The sequence below is a fragment of the Arvicola amphibius genome, chromosome 6 (assembly GCF_903992535.2).
Source record: "Arvicola amphibius chromosome 6, mArvAmp1.2, whole genome shotgun sequence".
In the NCBI taxonomy this organism is placed as follows: Eukaryota; Metazoa; Chordata; class Mammalia; order Rodentia; family Cricetidae; genus Arvicola; species Arvicola amphibius.
The window spans coordinates 121,961,026-121,983,586 of NC_052052.2; the positions used below are offsets into that span (position 1 = coordinate 121,961,026).

At 43.1% G+C, this 22,561-nt stretch overlaps 1 protein-coding gene across 4 annotated transcripts in view; it reads left to right on the plus strand.

Moving 5' to 3' along the window:
- The window catches only part of Elmo1 (engulfment and cell motility 1), a 517,917-nt gene that overhangs the window by 234,834 nt on the left and 260,522 nt on the right, over positions 1-22,561 (plus strand). The window lies entirely within an intron of this gene.

Below are 22,561 nucleotides of genomic sequence, written 5' to 3' on the forward strand. Positions count from 1 at the left end.
AATGCAATTTTTCTCTAGGCTTTAAACGTAACAAGCTGATATTAAAGCAGGGTTTTACCCTGTGTATATCCCTTAAGGATTACTGAAGCCAGATATTGTCACAAGCCTTGAATCAGTCAGAGGAGATGGGAGTCCGTGGTTGTCACAAAATCCTTTCGGAGACTCTGCTTTAATTATTACCTCAAAAATATTATCAGGACTCTGAGATTTTGAAATATATCTTCTTTATTCCACTTGAAATAAATTTCCTGATTATTGGTTCTATTTATAACCACAGGAATATTTGAAGCCATACATTCCAATGGAAATCAAAGGAGTTTTAGACATTGAATCTGGTGCTTCCTTCCATCCATAGTCACTGTGATATGTCTCCTCAGTGACCTTCCTTGCACACTCAGGTGGTCACTCAGGCCAGTAGGTAGTGTCACACACAAGGAGAGCTCCAGCCCTGGTTCTCCTACTGGTAGGGTTAGAGAACAGGGCATGATACTGCTGTCTTCCAGTCTAACTTCAGAGCGTGTCTCTAAAGTTAAAGGAGTATGTTTTCATTTCTGAGCTACTGTAGATGTAATTCTTAGAGATATTTTATAAGGCAGATTACGTTATAATACAGAAATAGCATTTCACATTTCACTGAAGAGTAAAGTCTTGCAAAATGTGTTTGCTATAACAGAAGCTTCTGCGTGTCCATTCCCACGTTTCTCCTCACCAAGACCCAGGTTCCCTGCAGCTCTCTACCACTATGCCCCACAGCAACGATCAATTTGCTCAGAGCTCACTGAGATGGGGAACAGGGTGGGTTCTGTGAATATCGCCATTGGGGCCTCAATTTGCTGTACTGAGTATTTGTAGGAATACTTGGATCTTATTGGCTTGCCTCAAGTGTCCCAAGGAGCTGCTGCCTTTCTCTCTTGGCATGTGTTTGCTTGCAGGGTGCTAACAGTTAGGTCACTGAACATTGCCTTGAGTTCCAGTTCTGTTGGAATTGATAATATTTAAGCTAAGAAACAATCACTGGCAACTGACTGACACAGCTTAGCTCGGCGCATGTTATGAATCTTGAGACGGAGTTTACCTTTTTCCACATTTAACTGATGAAGCCTCTAAAGAGGGTGAGAAGTACAGTCAACAAGCCTAGTGTCTGGATGGGGCCCAGGGAGACAGGGAAATGCAAACTTGTTGAAATGCCTTTTAGTCTCATGTTAAAGCATCAAGAGAGCATTTCCTGCGCATTACAAGTTAGCTTTGTTTCTGAAATATCTTAAGTGGCTCAGAAGAGCACTTCAGTTTGAAATGACCTTTTTTTTTTTTTTTTTTTGGTTGGAATTTTTAGATAAAACCACAGTCTCTCTCCCCTCAGCCTTCACACAATTCTAAAGAACAGAGTGTTCAAAGGAGAAGAGGCTCAGAGCTGAAGGTGACAAGAGAGCCTTCTGGAATCAGTGGTGTCCATAGGGAACCTACTGTTTGTTGTTTGTTTGTTCTGATGTTGTCCTCTCTGTAGCCCTGAAACACACTGTCTTTGAGAATTATCTTTAGGTTGGTGTTGGGGGCTCTTCTCACCCTGGCTCCTCGTACTATATGGTTGTTTGTATTCTCTATGTGTTCTAAAATGTTTTTGAAATAGTATGTGATTAATCTCAAAACTTTCCTTTTCCTGGATGGACAATAGTGCACAGTTCTAAAGCTATAACACAGTAGGAATCTCCCAGCACTTCCTCTAGGGCTTGTTTTCCTCTTTCCTCTAGAGGCAAGGATTATTCCTGGCTTTGTTGACGAATTTCAGTTTTTTTATGTAGCACAGATTATGAGGTATAAATACATTCTTTAAACTGTATACACTTTACAGGTTCTCATAAATTAAAAGAGAAACAAGGTCTGGCTTTAGGAATAAACTCATGAATTACTTGTAGTTAATAATAATAAGTTGATTCTCTCTGTGTATCTACATGTTTATGGCCATATGTCCTTGTGCAACATACCACTGAATGAAGGATACATTATGTCCAGTGCAATCTTTTGAACTATCACCCAATGCCTTTTATTATTTAGATATTTTAAAAAATATTATGTCCATTGAATAAGCTCTGGTGGACTCAGAGATACATAAATGTGTACATTTATCAGTTTTATAAACAAAAAGTACAAGGGAAACATTTCAACTGTAACTTTTCCCTGAAGCTTCTTTTTTGTGTTTTTAAAGTATTTTTATTTATCTCTAATTTTTACATGCGTATAAATGTGTGCTTTTGTGAGTTTATATGCACCACACTCATGCCGGAGACCATGGAAGCCAGAAAGAGAGGGTTACATCCTCTGGAACATGGAGCTACCATGTGGGTGCTGGGAACTGGACCCTGGTCCTCTGCAAGAGCAGCCAGTGCTCTTCACCACCGAGCCATCTCTCCAGCCCTATTCCGGATAGTCTTACCTTTTGAGTCCAGTATGTCCGAATGATTCAACATGGTTGCAGTGTTTGTCCCCATGCTGCTGTGAGGTTTGGCAGCATAGCTTTAAAAGGATCTGAAGCAGAGCAGAAGCTCACTAGTGCTTAAGCTACACACTTGAGTCTTTAGAGCTGCACACTTCTGACAACTTCTGGGCTAAGGATGGAGAGAAACAGGCTGGCAGCCACTTGGATCTTGGCCTTAGCAACTCTTCCACATGCTCTCGGGCTATCGTTTAGACCTTGGTACCCATTCTGCTTATTTGATACTGACATTTTTGATACTCACACATGGACACCCAGAGAAAAAGATGATGGCTGTCTATCTGACAACAATTAATTTGCAAAAATTTCTCCCCCAGGTTTAGAAACACTAAAATTTGGAGGAGTGAGAAAAGGCTTCTTAGAATCAATGAAAGATGGTAGTGTTAATTCTGAGTCCTACTAAGTAAAAATAGAACTTACAGAATTTTCAGTGTGAGCTGAGAATCATCCCTGAGTTGTGGAGTTTTGTAACAGTCATCATTCAAAATTGTAAATCACAGGCTTTCAGAGCTGAAGTACCTTCATTTCCTAAAGTAAAGCACCGTTCTCCTGCGATGCTCACAAATATTAACAATGCATTCAGAACATCTGGAGTGACTCAATTTGCATATTTAAATAAGGGATTAAAATTATTTTTTTCTTAATAATTCAGCTGCTTGTTTTTACTCTAAAAAAAATCCTACTTAAAAGATATTCTTTTAATTAAAAACAGGAAGATCCAGGGAAAACGGCAGCTCTTGCACCCACCCCGGCACATCTCGAGTCATAGCTGTTTTCTCTTACAGTGTTGAATTTTGTAGCCATAGCTTGTCATCTTTTTAGAAATATGAATAAAGCAAAAAAGGTAGTATGGCATTTCCTTTCAGGGTCTCATTAAACATTTTTTAAAAAAAGACTATTCAAGGATTACTTAATTCTGTCTAATGTCTGACTTTGTTGTCAGTTGTCCCCTAAGCAGCCAGCCTGCAGTTGAATGTCGGTGTCAGGACCTGTGACTGGTAGGACAGGAAGGCTGACAGCGAAGGTTGTAGTGCTCTGTAGAACATTGTAGCTTTCCAGGTAACCTAGCAACCTTGCGTTCAAGTTCCTTCTGGAAACACAATGTATCCTTTTCTATCCCAAACTGATCTTTGAACCTCAAGACTCCTTTCTTAGCATCCTGCCAGGTTCTTCAATATTAAGCTATACAAATCTTTATACAATTTTACTGTTTTTAGGAGTCCCATGTTTAACTTTTGGAAACTTTTGCTCCACCTGTCATTAAACTCTTGAAGTCACATAGAGTTTCCATTTGCTAGGATTCATATTTAGAGACTGCCCACTGTGGCTGGTGCCTCCTGCAGCGGTTTTAGCATGTTCAGAAGCAGGTGTCTGAGACTATGCATAGGTTAGATTTCATCTAGTGGTTCAAATACGATTTCTCAGTAGTTCTTCTTGTGTGGATGAAAATTTCAGGAGCTAGGCCTGAAAGGTGTGCAGGGAGACACCCAGGACCGGCACACCCGCTTCAGAAGTTAGGGATGGAGTTGTGCAGGCAGCCTTGGGGAAAGCATCAGAAGTTAGGGATGGAGTTGTGCAGGCAGCCTTGGGGAAAGCATCAGAAGTTAGGGATGGAGTTGTGCAGGCAGCCTTGGGGAAAGCATCAGAAGTTAGGGATGGAGTTGTGCAGGCAGCCTTGGGGAAAGCATCAGAAGTTAGGGATGGAGTTGTGCAGGCAGCCTTGGGGAAAGCATTTGTGTTCTCCTGTCTTCCACAGCAGGGCCTTTTACTCCTTGTGGGAAGTGCTTCTCAACAGCTGCCTTTTGTTTTCCAAGGAGCTTGAAGCCATTCTGTTTTCAGAGGCCCCCGAAACTCATTAGTTGGGTCCTTAGAGTAAGCTTGCAAAAAAATGTTCTGAGGCACTGAACTGAGTTCAGACCTCTGCAGACTGCACACTGTGATTCTTGCTCTTCTGTGACTCTCATTTCTAGCCTTCGCTTCATACCTTTCTCCTCTGTGCTCCTTCCCTCTGTCACTTAGAAATGCTGCCACACCTGGAATATTGTAGAAGATGCCACTGTGTTTAGCCAAGGTAGATATTTCTTTGGTTATTTGAGGGTTTTCTGTAGGAATTTGGTAAAATCCTCTACAGTGAAATGCGTAGAAACAAATAAGAAGAAATTTCTTGTATATTTTTATAGTGTACTATTTTTATCTAGTTACCAAGCCATTTTCCCAGGATAGCATAGGTTAGACATCCGTCATTGATGTGCTTGGGACTAGAAGTAGTTCAGAATCTAGAAGTTTGGGGATTTTAGGATATTTGCATATATGTTATTTACTGACTATATTTAGTCTTAAATCTGATATTGTCCAAAATTAGGAACTCCCTGAATAACATGTTGGTGCTCCAAAAATTTCTCATTTCAGGATTTGGATTGTCAGCTTAGGGATACTCGGCCTGTAGTTGAAGTACCCCATGACTGAAGTGACTTAGGTCTCTATTTTGGTCGGAGGGTCTACTCTGGGAACATTACTGCAGTACTTACATAACCCGGCACCTGGAAGTTAGGTGAAATGTGGCTGAATCTATACATGTGTCAAAATTGAGAAACGTTACTGAGTCTTCTTTGCCAAAAATCCTTATAAATAGAACAAGTTACCATTCCCCATGGGACACTGGAAATTTTCATGCTCGAATGCAGGGAGTCGGAGAAGGTAGACTACATCCGCCATCCTTGGGGGATTTTTGATTTTTAATCAGTATTATCTGGTCCTCTTGGCAGCAGCCTGGGAATGGGGAGATGATATCATGGAGTCAGGCAGGAAGGCCTGTTAGGAGGATGTTTGCAAGGTCTTTGGGTCAGCACGGACTCAGAAAAGTCCCTGGAAGTGGAACTTTGAATGTAGTGAAAAGGCCAATTTTCCATTGACATGGGAAGTCTAAACAGTTGTTTGAGATCCTAAAGGATTCCAAGCTTAGAGTGAGCAGAGAAGATTTGCCCCTGGGGAGCAACTGCAGAGAGCAGTGGAGGATTGTGAGGGTGAAAGTTACTTACTGGTCCACTGTTACTATATCTTTAGAGCTCACCCATTGCTCTGTGCCTCTTCTGGTTTTGTCTGCATGCCAGGGCAGTGAGAAGGTAGAGAAACGCCACAGCAGATCAGGGAAGGAAGGGAGTGGGGGTGAAATTTCTAGACGGGTGAGCTTGCTGTTCTCAGATTCTCATCTCATACAGAAGATGACACTGGAACCCTGGTAGTGCTTTGATGCGGACACCCTGCTGCCTATGACAGACAGGTCAGCTCAGTCAGCCAGCAGCTCTCCCTGAGAAAGACGCTCAGGCTTGCAGGGACACTGTCTTAAAGACATGGAGTCTTCCAAAGGGCAGAGGTCACGGAAGCTTCAGCACACGTCCCAGAGAAGAGTGTCTCCCGGGCATATTTTGGGGAGTCAGCTGTGCGTTTTGGGTTCTCCCTTGATTGACTTATTTCAGCAGCCCTTTACCCCATCCCGCCAGAATTACCAGAAAGAGACTGTCATCTCTTGCCATGAGAAATGAATACTTGCGACTGAGCAAGGCCACCCATGGACTCTGGGTTCTGTGCTACAGTTTGACTCATCCACAGAAGCTTCTTCCACCAGATGCCAAAGAGAAAACAGCCCTTGACTAGAAAATGTGGACTGGAGGAGGGAAATGTGCTCTTTTGTAGACAGAAGGATGTATAATATGTTGAGGGCGGCCCTACAAGAGCTGCACACATACACTCCGAGTCTATTCAGAAAGGATTCATTTGTACAGGATTGAATTATTCCTATTAATATTCCTTATCTGAGAGAAACAGAGGCATCTACTGAATGTCACGAAATATAGTATGAAAACTCATCTCCAGCGTCGTCTTTAGAGTATCCCTTCCTCGTTGTTGAAGCTACAATTCAGTCCTCCTTTCTTTGCCGGCCCATAGCAGCTGGGGAAGCTCACTGTTCAGCACTGAAGTATTATTAAAAATAAATACACATCCGGGCTTCTAGCATCAGCCACCTTTTGATCTTATTTTGATTGTATTATTCAGTGATATTTAAAGTGCAAAGTCCTGAAGTAATTCAAACTACCTAACCTCACCATGGTCATAATGTTTAATTATGCTTTAAACATCAGATACATAAATAATAAAGTATATTTTTTGAATTTAAATTTTAATGTCTTAATACTTTGAGCATTGGACAAAATAGAATGCCAGTGGTGGTGTTTATGCTCACTCCTCGAGCTTCCTTCAAATCTGACTAGGTTATGGAAACTAAGGAAGAGGAACAGGGTGGCTGCGGATGCATTCAGTCCTCTGGCTTTCTTCTTAACTTGTTTCCACCATTGATCTGTATTATCCTCCTGCACGCTTGCACACTTTGAAAAGGGATTGTGGCAACATTAAGAGAATTTCTCTCACTAACTGTGTGTTATAGTAACATTATTAACTTAGAGCCTTAAGAACAATTTAAAGTAAATTTTCTGTGAGATTTAATTATTGAAACGCCTACTTGTGAGAAGTTGTTTAGTAAAAGGAACAAAAGATTCAGCTGTACTTAAGAAGGTAGCTCTCCTTTCTCCTCCCACCATGCCTTTCTCTGGGCTGCACTGCAGATGCTCTGCACACAGGCCATGGGGTGTCCCTCTGGCCCGTGCAGCTCCAGTACACACAGAAAGCCGTTGTTTGCTTCGTTCTGTCCTTTCCCCTGTACAACCAGTTCGTATATGTCACACAAAAGCTTGCTTCTCTGCTGTTCAACATATCACAAGCATGCTCACAGTCATATGTGAACATATGCAGGTCCTTTCTAATGCATTTATATGTAAGTTCCCATCATGAGTTCTGCTCACTTCCAGTTCTTTCACACGCAGCCTCTCCTGCTTCATGCCATCAGGTAAGGACATTTTCCTCTTCATACGCTCCCTTCTTTGCAGTAAGACAGCAAACTCTGTCTTCCATTTCTAAATGCGCTCTTGCTCTTGCCTGCAGAGAAATGCATGAAATGCACACACCTGCTAAGGTCCACATGATCTCTGCTGTACCCAGAGGGACATGGAAAGCTGTGTCGCTTGTTGCATTCTGTATATGAACTTGCTGTTACTGGTGGTGTTTGGAAAATTGTGGTAAAACGTGCTACAAAGAGAGAACCTTGTTCAAGGTGCCTTTTCCAGCTGCCCCAAAACTCTCAGTTCTAGCGAAGCCCTCATCCCCCAACCCCGAGCCTTGGTTTCCCATGAAGCTCCCTTCTGTCCAGCTGAGAACCAAGTCCTTGTGTGCTCAGATGGGCATTTGTGGATTTTCAGACCTTTGCTGATCCCTCTAGCTTCTTCTGCCTCATTTCAGGCCAAGATCCTGCAGCTACATTCTGTTCTGCCTGGGACCATGTCACATGAGGGTCCCCAGAACAACAAAAGCTTTAGAGTAAATAATAAATCTTAATTCCATTTAAACCATTTGCTAAGGTTAGGGGTCACGGGGCATCTCCATGGAATTTACTTAACATTTCTGACACTTCTCATTCTTTTTGAGAATTTATTGCTTTTGTTATTGATAGTTGTCCTAGGGCCTTACTCCAGACTAAGGAAGGTGCACGGCTCTGTGTGTGGCTGGGCAGATTTTTATGAACTGAAACAAGACTGGTGGCCTCGATTCTCTCCGATTGCTAGGGTTTCTTTGTTGTTGCTGTTTTTAATTTAGTCCTTGACTATTTCTCACATGTATATAATTCATTTTGGCGACACTCATCTTCCTGCCCCCAGCTTTTCTCACCCTCTTTACCTACCCTCCCTCCCCAACAAGCCCCTCTCCCACTATCATGTCTTTTTATTTTGTAATTCCCAAGTTTTAAGAGGGATGCCAGCATGAGAACAGGTGTGACGCTATCCATTGGACCGTGTCTTACTCTCCAGTGGCTATTCTCCCTCCTTTAGCTGCTGTCAGCTTCCAGTAGTTTTCAGGAAGGAATTGGACCTTGTTTTGGATTAGTTCTGCTGCCGTGATAAAACGCTAAGCACAAGAAAGCTGGGGAGGGAAGGATTTACTTCACTTTTCAGGGTTACAGGTCACCTTGGGGAGAAGCCAAGGCACGAACTGGAGCAGAAACTGGGGACTGGCTCTCAAGCCGAAGTCAACTTCCTTTCTTACACAGCTCATGCCCACCTGCCTAGGTATGGTTCTGCCCATAGTGGGCTAAGCCCGTCTATACCAATTAGTAATCAAGAAAATGCCCCACATATGTCAAGATGACAATCAAGATTAGCCACCACCGACCCTATGAACCCCCTCTGCAGCCATGACTGAATGTTGGTGGGCCCACTCTTGTGCAAGCCTTGTGCAGGTGACCAGAGCCGCAGTGAGTTCATGAGTGCAATAGCCTTGCCCACAAGACAGAACCTTGAGGCCTTGCTCTTGAGTGTGGTATCTCAAGTGCAATTAAAAAGTTAACTTAAGATTTATACTGATGCTCAAACTAAAACTACAATAATCTCCGGTCTTTTACTCACATCCCTGACTGACTCCCTCTAGGGCTGCTTCACTCTCAGACAGCCGTTGCCTTTCAGCCTTTAATGCTACACAGGTGGTTCCTTGTATTTAGCTGTTCTTCGGTTGAACTAAGATGGGGGGTATCGATGGTTCAGTTGCCTCACCGTCCCTGTTGGGGGAGCCCCGCATAAGCTGGAGAGCATGGGAGTTGGAAAGCCACATCAGCATCCTGTTGTCATTGTTCAACACTGCCAGGCCGTTCCTGGAGATTAGACTAGGATGGCATGGTTGGTATTGAAGTGCTGACCCAGGCTGGAGCTCTGATTCTGGCAGGTCAGGCAAATGGAGCAAACATCCCGGTGCAGCCCAAGTCTCAGGAGTTGTTCTTACAGGGAGGGTGGTGATCCTATAGGGCTCCCTCCCTCCCTCCTTCCCTCCCTCCCTCCCTCCCTCCCTCCCTCCCTCCCTTCCTCCCTCCCTCCCTCCCTCCAAATAAAATATCCTCCTCATCTATGCTGACTGAAATGGTGCTTGCATCTATGCCATTTTCTTATCAAAGCATGCCTCTCTGGCATAGTTGGATACTGAGCCACAGAGAAATTCTTGAAAAAGTCTGGCGCAGGATGAAGTTTCAGGCTATTTTTCGTGTTTCACTGTGAAATGAATTTGTTTTTGTGTTAGAACACTGTGCAACACCCCTAGTCAAATATTAAGTAAAAATCAATGTACCTTAATTAGGAAAAAAATGAACCTCAAGAAGTATTATCCATTTTCCCGCCATTACAAATCAGTATAAATATCCTGGTCAATTCTCTTTTAGTTTTTAGTGCTTTAAAAATACAGTTATAAAATATCTATCTTGATTTATCTAATAAGAATATAAAGAAGATTATGGATGATATATACATAGGAAATAACATGTCCTACTATAGAAATTGTACAGAGATATAGTTGACATAAATTTACACTGTCTACCTTTGGCATATATAATAACTACTCTATGAAAATAATAGAAAAGCTGAAACATCCAGAAGTAGACACTCCACTGCGTAGCTAAGCTTTCCTCTAAGGTGTAAATCTAGGGCACACACTGTGTGCTGTTGAAGTCAAATCCCAGGACACTGGTTAATGTGCATGTGGGCAGGATGGTTAACCTCTCTCTACTCCAGGGTTTGTTAATATGTAAAATGAGCTTGTTATGGGAAAGGAGCTATGCTCTTCAGATTGAAAAGTCAGACTCTGCCATGTTAGCGGTTCTTTGGAACGGAAGAGGAGCAGAATGCTTACCAAACACAATTCTTCCAAGTTATAGGCAATCTTTTTCATCAGAATATATGTAAGGCCCTACCTGAAGCTCATTTTCAGAAAGTATAGAAAATGGGCACAGAAACACTTGGCTGGGCACATGAGACACTGTGGCCAGTGGCTGGCAAGAGAAAGGAGAAAGGGACCCTCTTGAGAGGGAAGGCTACTGAAAGAACTTTTTTTAGTATAGTATTTTCAGGACAGTCTGCCCAGTTAAATGCCCAGGAGTCTGTAATACCATTACAACACCTGGGTGAACACTCGGAATACTTTCAAAGAGCCATGGTGTTGTCTGAGGTGTGAAACACTAGGATTTTAATTTTTGGTCAGTGGGAACTGTGTGTTTTTAATCCATGTCGTTGCTGGGAGGACCCAATATTTATAACAAGGGCTGGCAAATGCTTTTCGTGAAGGCCAGGTGACAAATGTTCAGGCTTTGTTCGCCATCTGAAGGTCTTTATTACAAATCAGCCCTAGACAAATGAACATGATTGAGTTCCAAAAAAAAAACCCTTCATTATAGACATGGGAATTGAATTCCATGTAATTTGCAGGCCACAGATTATTTGCTGCTTGATTAAGAAAAATCTATTTAAAGTTATAAAATAAAAAAAAGCCTAGATGCACATCCGTACAAAACCAAATAATGGGACCCAGTTAGGCTCTTGAACTACACGCGGTCCTGCCCTGCCCCACCACTAGCTTGGATCAGGGCTTGCCATCTATTAACATGTTGTGGATGTTTCAGTTCCTGCTGTTGGCACCATCTGAGCCTTTCTACTATTGTAAACAAAGCCTGGAAGGATGTCTTGGCAGAGACAGCAGCTAGAGCATGATGGGTTTCTGGGTCCCTCGTGGCATGTTTTGTTTCTCATGCCAGTGGCTTTCCTGTACCAGAAGCTGCCCAGACAGATGGACGGAGATGCTGGACTCCAAAGAAAGGGGCTGGTGATGGATGAGTGTCCTGCAGGGATGGTTGCACAATGGTTGTGTCCTGTGCTGGATAGCTTAGCCTGTGCCCTTCCTGGAAACGAGGTGGAGGAGTTCCTGAGCAGGAATAATGACTACTCCTACTGCACCCCTAGTTTTGAGGTAATAAGGGATGGTTAAAGGGACCAGTGTTCTTCACAATGCACCCCAAGACCAACCCTTAGCTCAACGGAGATTTATTTGTTCCCAGTGGGACAAAGGGTGGAGAATAAAAGACAAAGACAGGAGATAGAGGATGAGTGTTAAGAGGAAGGGAGCAGGGATATTTGTGCTGGAGGGACAAATGACTTTCTGGATAGAAAGGAGACAGACATGGCCCATAGACAGCTTATAAAAGTAAAAAGGGGAGACCCCATATTAGGAGGATGTATTTAATTTTAATTGGGGGTGTTAATTAGGGCAACCAAAGTGGGCTTTTGGTTGCTGGACTTTAATACTTTGATAGCTGGATCTTGGTGGACAGCCTCAGGAGGAGCAACTGGCCAAATAAGGGAATAGATCTTGGTGGCTAGCTTTAAGAATGTAATCTAAAGGATTTTAGCAAGAAAGAGGGAATGGGGGAAGGAGAAGGCCTGCCAGAGCCATATTTGCCATGCTCCAACTGGCTAGAGTTCCATCAATGGTTGGAAAGGGGAATGGAACAGTTATGAGGAGAGAGGTAAGGGCAAATGAGAGAGAGGGATGCTACTGGATGCTGGGTGACCTTCGGGTTGTCCAGAGTCCCAATGTGCTTGACTGAGTAGAAAAAATGTGGGTATCTCTATAAATCCTGACAGCACAATTTCCTTATTCATAAAGGCTTAAGAAAACTTTAGCTAGCTTCATTTTAAAGAAAATTTATTCCCAAGGCATTTTAATTGAGGTTTTATGGTAATTTTGTGTATTGCCTATTGAATCATTATACCAAATAAACTATGCTTCTGTTTATCCTTTTATTCAGTGAGTATCTACTCTGTATCTTCAAGATAATGAAGCAAGTCAACCCAGATTTCCATGAATCGTGTGCATGATAGGGCAAAGGCTTTCCTGGTGCTGTACAGCTAATTTGAAGCGGTGCTTTTCACCTGGTTTCCTTTAAGTGTGTATTTTAATATTTATTTATTTGCGTGTAGTATACGGGCATGCGTGTACACACATACGGAAGTCAGAGAACAACCGAGGGGATTAGTTCTCAGTCTACCATGTGAGTCCCAGGGATGGAACTTGAATCATCTGTCTTGGTGGCAAGCACCTTTACCCACTGAGCTCTGCCAATGGCCCCAAATATGGATTTGTTTTAAATGAAAGATTCTGTTTTAAAGATTTTATTTCATTTTATCGTGTGTATATGAATGGGGTGGGTTTGCTCATGTGAGTGCTGGAGCCTAGGTTGTCTAACAGAGGGCATTGGATCCAGTAGAAATGGCGTTACACGTGGCTGTGAACGTGGTGATGGGATCTGAACTTGTCGTTTGCAAGAGCCTTATGTGCTCTACAATGAGCCACCTTCCAAGCCCCATGATGAAGGGTCTTTCATGTGTGCTCACAAAGATGTAAATTATGTGTAACTGCATATGTGTGTGCATGTCTGTGCGTGCATGTCAGTACCTTCTTGAACTTAATGCCTACCTTTTTAGTCTTAATTCTTATTGATATGAGTAGATATAGACTTTTTTAGGCTGTGGAACATTCCCAGAGAGTAAATCCCCTTAGTGGCAGTGGTAATTGGAGACGGGCCACAGTTCAGCTGCACTAGATTCCTTGTCCAGCAGTTTAGTTTGAAATTATCAAGGAGACAGAGAAGCTGGGTCTGAAGGCCGGGATGTAGCTGGGGGTGAACAGACTTGGAGAGGTCTGCAAAGGTACTAGGGGGTTTAGGTGCATGGGTGAAACTTCAGCCAAGGGAAAGGTTGATAGGCTTCTGTGAGGTGAAGTCTAGGGCCTGGATCTTTAGCAGCATCCTGGGTGTTTCTTTCCTGAGAACCCTTTGTGAATTATTCAAAGAATCAAGTTTTAATGATGAGAAATTGGTTTCTCATCAATTATTCTTAAGCCAGATTTCCCTTGTTCTGGAGAGGTACGCTTAAATTTCCAAAGATCATGTTTTATTTCTCTGGTTAAGTCCTTTCTTACTTCCTACTTTCTGAAGCTCTTTGGAACCTAAGTTAGAGAGGGAAAACCAAAACTATAAAATTGTCAAGGTGGTGACAGTTAGTAACTGTGACTTTGTGGAAGTCTCAAGTCCTGACCCAGGATAGAATCCCCCCCCCCCTTTTTTTTTCTAACCCTCAAGTCTCAATGGGGACTTGGAGGATTATCTGAAATCCTGAATTCAGAGCCTGGGCACGCTGCCTATTACTCCCAGTGCCTGTACAGGTCAGTTATGTTTCTGCTGCTCATCATGTTTGCTATAGTCCTCTCCACGATTATACAGACTGCCTCCTTTTTATTATCCTCATGAGATTTTGTTTGTTCAGCCCACTCTGGCCTGAGAGTCCTTCTGCAGTCCAGCCTTTACACAAACTTGCGGTAACATCCCCTTGCTTTCCACCTTCCCAAAGCTGCCTTTGTCATGAGCTGCCACCAGAGAAACTATAGTTTCTTATTACATTTAATGGAGAGAGAGAGAGAGAGAGAGAGAGAGAGAGAGAGAGAGAGAGAGAGAGAGAGAGAGAGATTGAGAGAGAGAGAGAGACTAGAATGGGAAATTCTTCAGTGATACTTGTTGAAGACACTGATCTATATGGGAAACTGTGAGGGCAGATATTTCCAAGAGCCTCATTATACAAACAAGGGGAAACCACAGGTGAGACATTGTGAGCCGTGCTAACTCGGAATGTGTGTTCTGCCAAGAGCAGCCATTGCAGAAAAGGTCCTGTCTCTCCCAATACCTGGTACAGGACATGGAGGGTTCCAACTGCATCATCGAGAACAGCAATCCCTACTCCTTTTTTTTTTTTTTTTTTTTGTTATGGTGGCTTTGGAACAGTGCTGATTATAAAAGAATTCAGTTGTTTTGCAATTTACATTTCAGTCGTGAATTAAGAAGTACTTTTCAAAGTACACCTGCACAAATGGAAGCTTTTAAAAATGCATATAAGGTTATTTGGAAAATGTACAGTGAGATTTAATGTAATTCTTTTGAGTTGTGAGGTTGAGAACTTTTATTCTTTTTGGTTCTTACTCATTTCCCCATTTTTTTTTTTAAGAAACCTGAGTTGCCTTGATAAAGAGAAAATTCTTTTAATTTTTGATCTGATCTTTTGAATTTATTTTTAATAACATTCTTGCTTATTCTTAGAAAATTTCCTAGTTTTATACAATGCATTTTGATTGGATTCATTTACCCCTAACTCTTTCCAAGTCCTCGTGGTTCCCCTACCTCATTTGCATCCCAACTTCATGTCCACCCTTTTCTGTTATTAATAACCCAAGTCCAATTAGTAATGTCCAGTGGGTATGGATAACCTGCCAGCTGCCATATCCCCAAAGGAGAGTAAGTCTCCCTCCCTCTGCAGTCATCAGCTGTTCCTTTGCCCAGGGTAGGGTCTTCCAGATCGATGCTGGATTTTGACTGACACGATTGTGTGTAGGTATTCCCAAGCACTGTGAGTGCATTTCAACAGCCATGCTATGTCTTAAAGCCAGGATTTCACAGGTCCCCTCTCTATCTCAGCTCTGACTTCCCTTCCTCCCACTCTTATGTGATGTTCTTTGAGCCTTGGCTGAGCCAGGGTAGCGAGAGAAGACCCACCCACAGCTGAACACTCAGTCATTTACACTTAGTACTTGGACCACTGTGAGTCTCTGAACTAACCATTACTTCCTATGGAAAGAAGCATCTCTGACCAAAGCCGAGGATAGAACAAATGTATTGGCATAAACATAAATATCTAGAAGACAGTCTGACGAGATGAACATTTAGGAAAGAAACATTAGTAAGCTATCCTCTAGGGCCTAGGATCTCCCTTGTCATGGGTTTCTGACCAATTTACAATGCCAGACATCTTTGCTGTGGAACAGACTTTATATCCAATCAGAAAGCAGTTGGTTATCCCCACAACTATCCTACTACTATTGTACCAGTGGACATGACTTGCCAGGGAGGGCAGTCCCATAGTATTCAAGGCCATTGCTGAGTAAGATGATGTCTTTTCTCCTAGCACCTTCTGGCAGGAAGAGATTCTCTTGGTCAGTTCAAGATGGTTTTCTCTATGTCTTGCATCCAAAGGGAGTCTTCAGCAAAAACGTCCTCCCACATAGTTATTGTAGCTAACAAAGAGCAGTAGCAAAGACCTGTATTGTTTTGGGTGCCTCTGAAGCCTCTCTGACCAATCACTTGTAGAGAGGTATCCTGTGACTGGCTGAGAGATTTTCAGCTAATGACCCCTGTCTTCTGGGATCAGTATGGCCCACCCCTGGAGGGTACTTTTATTCAAACTACTTTAAAATATATATTGTAAAATGAACATATAGAACATATAAACTAATTTCCGCAAGGTTTCTTTATATACATTTAGCTTTGGATGACCTATCCTATGCCCTTTCCTTGTCCCGATTCCCACATCTGCACTTAACCCTCCAGCACCAACAGCTCCTGCCTTCCTTCCATGCCACCAGTAGTCTCTCTACCGTTTCCATAGCTTTCCTCAGGTTGGGGGAACATAGGTTTCCATATAGCTTGATTTTTAAATGGTTATTGCGCTCTGCCCTGATCCCACTGAACCAGAAATGCCTGGCTTTGCCCAGCCTCTGGGAGCTTCCGAAGTTCCTTCTAGTTTGAGAATTACTGGTTTGGAAAAGTGGTTCTCAGTGTCTTTGGGGCATCATAATCATGTGCGAGTTCTAAGAGTCTAATTGCTCGGCTCCCAACTAGTTTCTCACTAATTTGGGATAAAGGTGGCACATTGGGATTTTTAACAGCTCCCTAGTGAATTCCCAGCTATAGCTGAGGCTATATTCCAGCCCTATGGAGCTTGATGCAGTATCATGCACTTAGTACCCCTGAGTGGGGAGGTGAGGGGAGAGGCATACTGCTTCCAGCTCCTACATGGCCCTCCTTCCCCCTGAAGAACACGCTCTTCCACTGCCTGACTACACAATGTTCTGTGAATGGGGCATTTCCTATGGTAAGTGAATATTCACTCAATGTGATTTGTTTTAAAGGTTGCTTGTAATACTATATTTGTTGAACAAATGTAGACACTCATATAGAACAAATATTAACTCCTAAATCCTCCAAGGTTTTCCCCATGATATGCCATCTGGTAGGCATTATTGTAATTATCTCTTTATTATCCACACTAATGAAGGACTAGCATGGCATTGGTAATTGAAAAACAGTGATCATTTAAAAATCATTCAAGCTGTAACCAGCTCTGCTTCCCCAACCAGGAAGCACTGAAGAGCAGGAAATATTGACTGATTATCACTTCCCATCAAGGTGTTAACGCATACTATTTCTGTTAGAAAAAGGGATAAATGCGAGGCTTTTAAATTGTAATCCCCCATTTTGAATGAATGCATTTTAAATGAACAGTCTAAACACACAGCAGATGAACAGCATGTGTATTACTGTTGAGCCAGCGAGTTAAATGTGATGGAGTGTTTGTCGTATGGGATTCGGGATACTGGGAGACCCAGTTCTCCATCCCATGTCTGTGTAACTGGAGATGAGCTACTGTGCCCTCCAGCAGGTCTCAGAGTGAGGCCCCCCGACCAGCAGCAGGTCTATCACCTGAGAATTTGTTAGAGATGCAAGTTCTTGACTCACAGCACTAACAAACTGAACTCTGATAATGACCTGAGCAGTCTTTGCTTTAGTAAGCACCTTGGGAATTCTGAGGCCTACTAGAAGTTTGAGCAAATGCTGTCCTCCACTTCATGGTGTTCAATGGAAGGGTCCGGCCTCAACTGTAGGTGCACAGTCCAATGCTCTCTTCAATAACTAAGGGGTTTTGGGTTCAGAATTGGTTCAGAGATCTGCTGGAGCTTGTAACCCCTAGGACGTATTGACGAAGTAGTTAAACTGAAAATTTTGCATGTGGGCAAGGAGATACGCAGATGCCACAGGCCTAGGTACCGAAGTGTAAATGCTGACGGTAGTCATGGTAAAGTAAATTGCTCTATCTCCAGCTGCTTAGTAACTATGCCTAAAGTGTAGACTCTGGCGCTTCAGAAAAGGGAGCAGTTTTTCTGTTCCCCATCCCCTGGGAGCTGAGAGCTGTCTGTTGTGATTCACGGAGCAACATTTCCTTGGGAGCTAACAAATGACATTTCAGAAGAATGTACAGGGTTGCACAGGCTGCACAGTAAAACAGGAGGAAATTTCAGGCTATTCATCAAAGCCTTGTACCTTCCTTTTCAAGACAGGTGGGAAAAAAAGAACATGGAAAAGAAAAAAGAAATCTGTTCGCCGAGCATCTCATCAATGAGGAAGGAGTAGTCCAGCTCTTGGCCTTGTAGAGCATCTCATCAATGAGGAAGGAGTGGTCCAGCTCTTGGCCTTGTAGAGCATCTCATCAATGAGGAAAGGGTGGTCCAGCTCTTGGCCTTGTAGAGCATCTCATCAATGAGGAAGGAGTGGTCCAGCTCTTGGCCTTGCTGAGATCTCACATAGTGTGTGTGTGTGCGTGCGTGCGTGCGTGCGTGCGTGCGTGCGTGCGTGTGTGTGTGTGTGTGTGTGTGTGTATGTGTGTGTGCGTAGAAAATTTTGAAATATTTGTGCATATTCTTCCAGACATTTAGGCCTGTAGTTTCATTACTTTTCTTGTTATCAAAAATCCATGGATGTAGAATGATTTCATTCACTGTTAAAGAACAGAAACAAAAATTTTACTTCAGGAGACTGGGAATATGATACCTGGAATCAGACACAAGGAACAGTCCACCTATCTATAATAAGATATTCTCCATCTAAAGTGTACTTTTTTTCTTTAAATTTTCTCTTTGGTTTCTAAAGACAGGGTTTCTCTGTGTTGCCCTGGCTGTCATGAAACTCACTCTGTAGACCAGGTTGGTCGAGAATTTACAGAGATTTACAGAGATCTGTCTGTATCTGCCTTTCATTGCTGGTACCAAAGGTGTGCATCACTACCACCCTTCCTCCCTCCGTCCCTCCCTCCCTCCTTTCCTCCCCCCTCTCTCTCTCCTCCCTGTGACTTTTCTTAATTAAAACAAATTATTGAATAATCAAAAGCAATTTTCTTATTGACTTCTGTATAGCAATAGCCTATTTGTTGGAGACCAATAGTACATAAAGAGTCTGGTCTGTAACAGTGTTGGGAAATGATGGAGACATAGCTCTTGCTAAATAGGATTCTGCACAAGGGAATTATGTGGCTTCAGAAGAACTGACACTAGTTACATGCTAGGTACCTGCACTGGATATCTTTGTGAAATTTACAGCAGTGTTTGATTGATCAACATCTTGACATCACAAGATTCTGCTTCAAACCTGCACCGTGGGTTTGCCCTCCGCCTGTGACATACAGAGGCTTTGAAACTGCCAAAAAACCGTCAGTGCCTCTGTTTCCTTTTTTTGTCAAAAGAAGACAATAACCTCTTGAACCTGCTTAAGGTTCAATGAGGATTAAGAAGTAGCATTTGATGGACACTTTGCACAAAGTCTGCAGCATGATAAGTGATTTTATTATATACCAACTGACTACATGGTACCTTAAAGGATCTCTAAACATCAATAGCATTCGGCCTTTTGAATCCACGGGTTCGTTACCCACAGACAGATTCAACCAGCCATAGGTTGAAAATACTCAAAAGATGTTTTTTTCTGTACAGAACACAAATAGAGCTTCCTGCTTATCATTATTCCTTAACAATACATTATAACATCATTTATATCATTGACATTATATTAGATACTACAAGTAGTCCAGAGGTGATTGACATATTCAGAGAATTTGCTTAGGTTTATACAACTCTATGCTATTTTAGATGAAGGACTTAAGAATTCTGAGATATTATTGCCCAGAGAGGATCTGAAACCAGTCTCTTACAGACACAGGGGACAACTGTTTCTCTCTCTCTCTCTCTCTCTCGCTCTCTCTCCCTCCCTCCCTCCCTCCCTCCGTCTCCCTGTTCCGTTTCTCTCCTTCCCTCCCATTCTCCTCCCTCCCTCCTGCCCTTCGTTCCTCCCTCCCTCTGTTTCCCTGTTCCTCTCCCTCCCTCCCTTCTTCCCTTTCTCCCTCCCTCTTTTTCTCCTTCCCTTTTCTCTCCCTTCCTCCCTCCCTCGTTCCCTCTCTTTTACTGTAAGGACCCTCTGAATACCAGTACTCTACTTAATAGGCACATTATTTGGCTGAGAAAAAATGTGGTCAATGGGAGAAAGCTTCAAGGGGCCTAGTCAGCAATACTTTCAGTGGGTTGTTAGAATTAGATTTAGAATTCAGAAAAATTAATTTTTTTCCAGCTAAGTACCTTTTCCTTAGTACTGGGAATTGAACCCAGGGTCCCACACATGCTAGGCAAGCATTCTATCTCTCAGGTATACCCTCAGTTCTCCATAGTATTTCCTATTTGAGATAGGCCCTTACTAAGTGGTTCGATGGCTTTGAGTTCCCTCTATAGCCCAGACAAGTCTTAAACTTGGGATCCTCCTGCCTCAGCCACCTGAGCAGCTAAGATTACATAACCAGGCACAGCTTAATCTCCTTTGTGTTTATTGTTGGAGTAGAGGAATAGGCTAATACTAGGAATAGGTCTGAAATGTGCATTGTGTTTTGTTCTCTTTGTATCACTTTGCTTTGTCTTCTGGTTTATGCTACATGGTAGCCAATACTAGATAGTGTATACTTTTATGAAAGAAGCCCCTTTTATTTTAAATGCCAACAGCACTAAAGTGAGTTCATCTTCTAAACTCATAGCGGGGGGAAAATGTTGAAACAGAAGTATTGAACCCAAAGAAGATGTTACCAAGTTTTGGCCAAAGCTATGCTGTGAGGTCCTGCACAGGCTTCTGGAGACATCTAGCCACAGTTTCTTGTGAGTCACACAAGGAGAGCAGTGACCTCTGCTTGATGGGATGTGGTGAGACTGAGTGCACACAAAGTTCAAGGTAGCAATAGCACCTTAAGCTACTCAGTAAGTAGCAGTCCTTGTGATGTCTGTCGCCTGGCTCTGAAAAACTAGCAGCATTAGAGTATTCATTTGTCTACATGGGACACATTCTACTACTTTTTATTTAACTTTTTATTGATTCTTTGTGGCTTTCACATCATGCATTTCGATCTCTCACTCTTCTCCCTTTCCCTTTGCATCCACCCTTTGCCCTTGCAACCTTCCCCTCAAAATCAAAAAAAAAAAAAAAAAAGTTTGAAAAGAAAATAAAAATCTGGTCATGGAAGCTGTAGTGCATCACAGTAAGTCAGACAGTATACTGTTTCGTCCATACATCTTACTTGCAATGTTCACTGCAATGATTCATTGATCTGGTTTGAGGCCGCTGGTTTCTACCACACTATTGATACTGGTTCCTCATTGGGTTTCCTCTTGAATATTCTGTTGTTGTCCTGTGTCATGGAGATCCTGCAACTTTGATGTGTAGGACTGGCCCCTTCAATGTGATCCAGCAGATCATGGATGGGGTGGATGTTGGGATGTTCCAACTCATAGACTGGTTTTGGGCTTGGGTGGTTATTGGGTTGGTAAGCCCACCAGCTCATCCTCATCCTCAATACCAGGGTGAACTGTCCAGCACCTCCGTGGTTAGTTCATCCTATGCAGCACAGAGCAAGAGGCTAGGCCAGTTCTGCTCTCACACCCTTGGGACTGGCCCACCCAAACCTGCATCACCAGAGCCAACTCTACTGTGTTGCCCAGGTGAAGTGCAGGGGACACTGCCAAGTTCTGCAGCTGGTGAAAGACAGGGTCAACTCTCCTGCTTTGATGTCTCCAGGGTCAGCTCCCCTACCTGTCACAGGCAGTGAGGAGCAGGGGTTAGGGTCTTTCCTCCCTTGCCCATACTACCATATGACCGATGAGGGACAGGACCAGATCTCTTACCTCACATTCTTGGGGGTGACTCCTCCATGCTTCTGTCAATGGGGTCAGCTCTATTGTGCTGCCCAGGTGAGGGGCAGGGCCTGTTCTCCCTAGTGCTGCAGCTGCTGAGTAGGAGAGCCAGTTCTACCTAGTGTTGCAGCCAGTGAGGGCCAGGGCCAACTCTGTGCAGCCCTATTCTCTCAGCCTTCAGTGGTAACAGGAGCCATGAACATCAGCTCAAACCAAGGCTGCGGCAGGACTGTGGGTGCAGACATGGCCGTTGGCAGCAGCCCAGGCCCATATATCTCCATGAACCTGAGTAGCAAGCAGGCCACCGACTTCAGTTCTCTCCTTACCGCCTCCACCTCTTCAGACTGTCTCTCTCCACAGGGCAAGAACCATTCTGCCTCTCTCTCTTCTATTCTTCACCCTGTATTTACTCACCATAATAGAGTCTTAATTGCTTGGTGCCACAAGGCACCAGATGGGCCCATGTTGTCTCCTCCTGGCCCGAGGCAGAGAGCCCAGGGCAGGTATGTGATTCTTTGTCTCCTGCTCAGTCTTCACATTCTGCAATTTTTTTTTTTTTGCCAAATAACTAAGATTATTGAAGTTTCTATTGGGTTATCTCCTGTACTTTGATATGAGTTGGACCTTCTCACTCCAGTAAATATCGAATTAAGATGGTACTGGGGCTGGAAAGCTGGCTCAGTGATTAGGAGTGTGTATTTTTCTGTCTGCAGCCAGAATTCAGTTCCCAATACCGTATAAGGCGGCTAGTAAGCAGCTGTAACACCAGTTCTAGGCGTCACAGTGCCGTCTTCTGTCCTCTGAAGACACCTGCACTCACAGGTGCACAAACCCACACAGATACAGACAAAGACTTCTAATTAAAAAAACAAGACTGAGCTGCACTCTATTTGAAATGCCAAATGATTTTTTTTTTGTTACATCAATTTCATAAGCTGGGTACAGCTTTCCCATCAGTGGTAGATTCTCGGTATTTTAAAGGCTTGCCAGTGTTTTATCAAATGAATCAGGATGGAATGCCATAATAACATGCAAACTATGGTGTTAATGCGGTCCCCTGAATGCACATGATGAACTAGCTGCTTTAAAACAGGAACTCTGGGCTTACAGACAGAACCGCTCTTCCAGGATTTTAAACAGTCTTTATCAGTCCTTAAATAAAACTCTGGGTCATCCTGGAAAAGACAGGTGACATGAACTCTCATTTAAATGGACACATTATTCAGCTGTGGAAAATTGTGGGCAGTTTGAACCTCGAAGCAGTGAGTAAAACGGCTT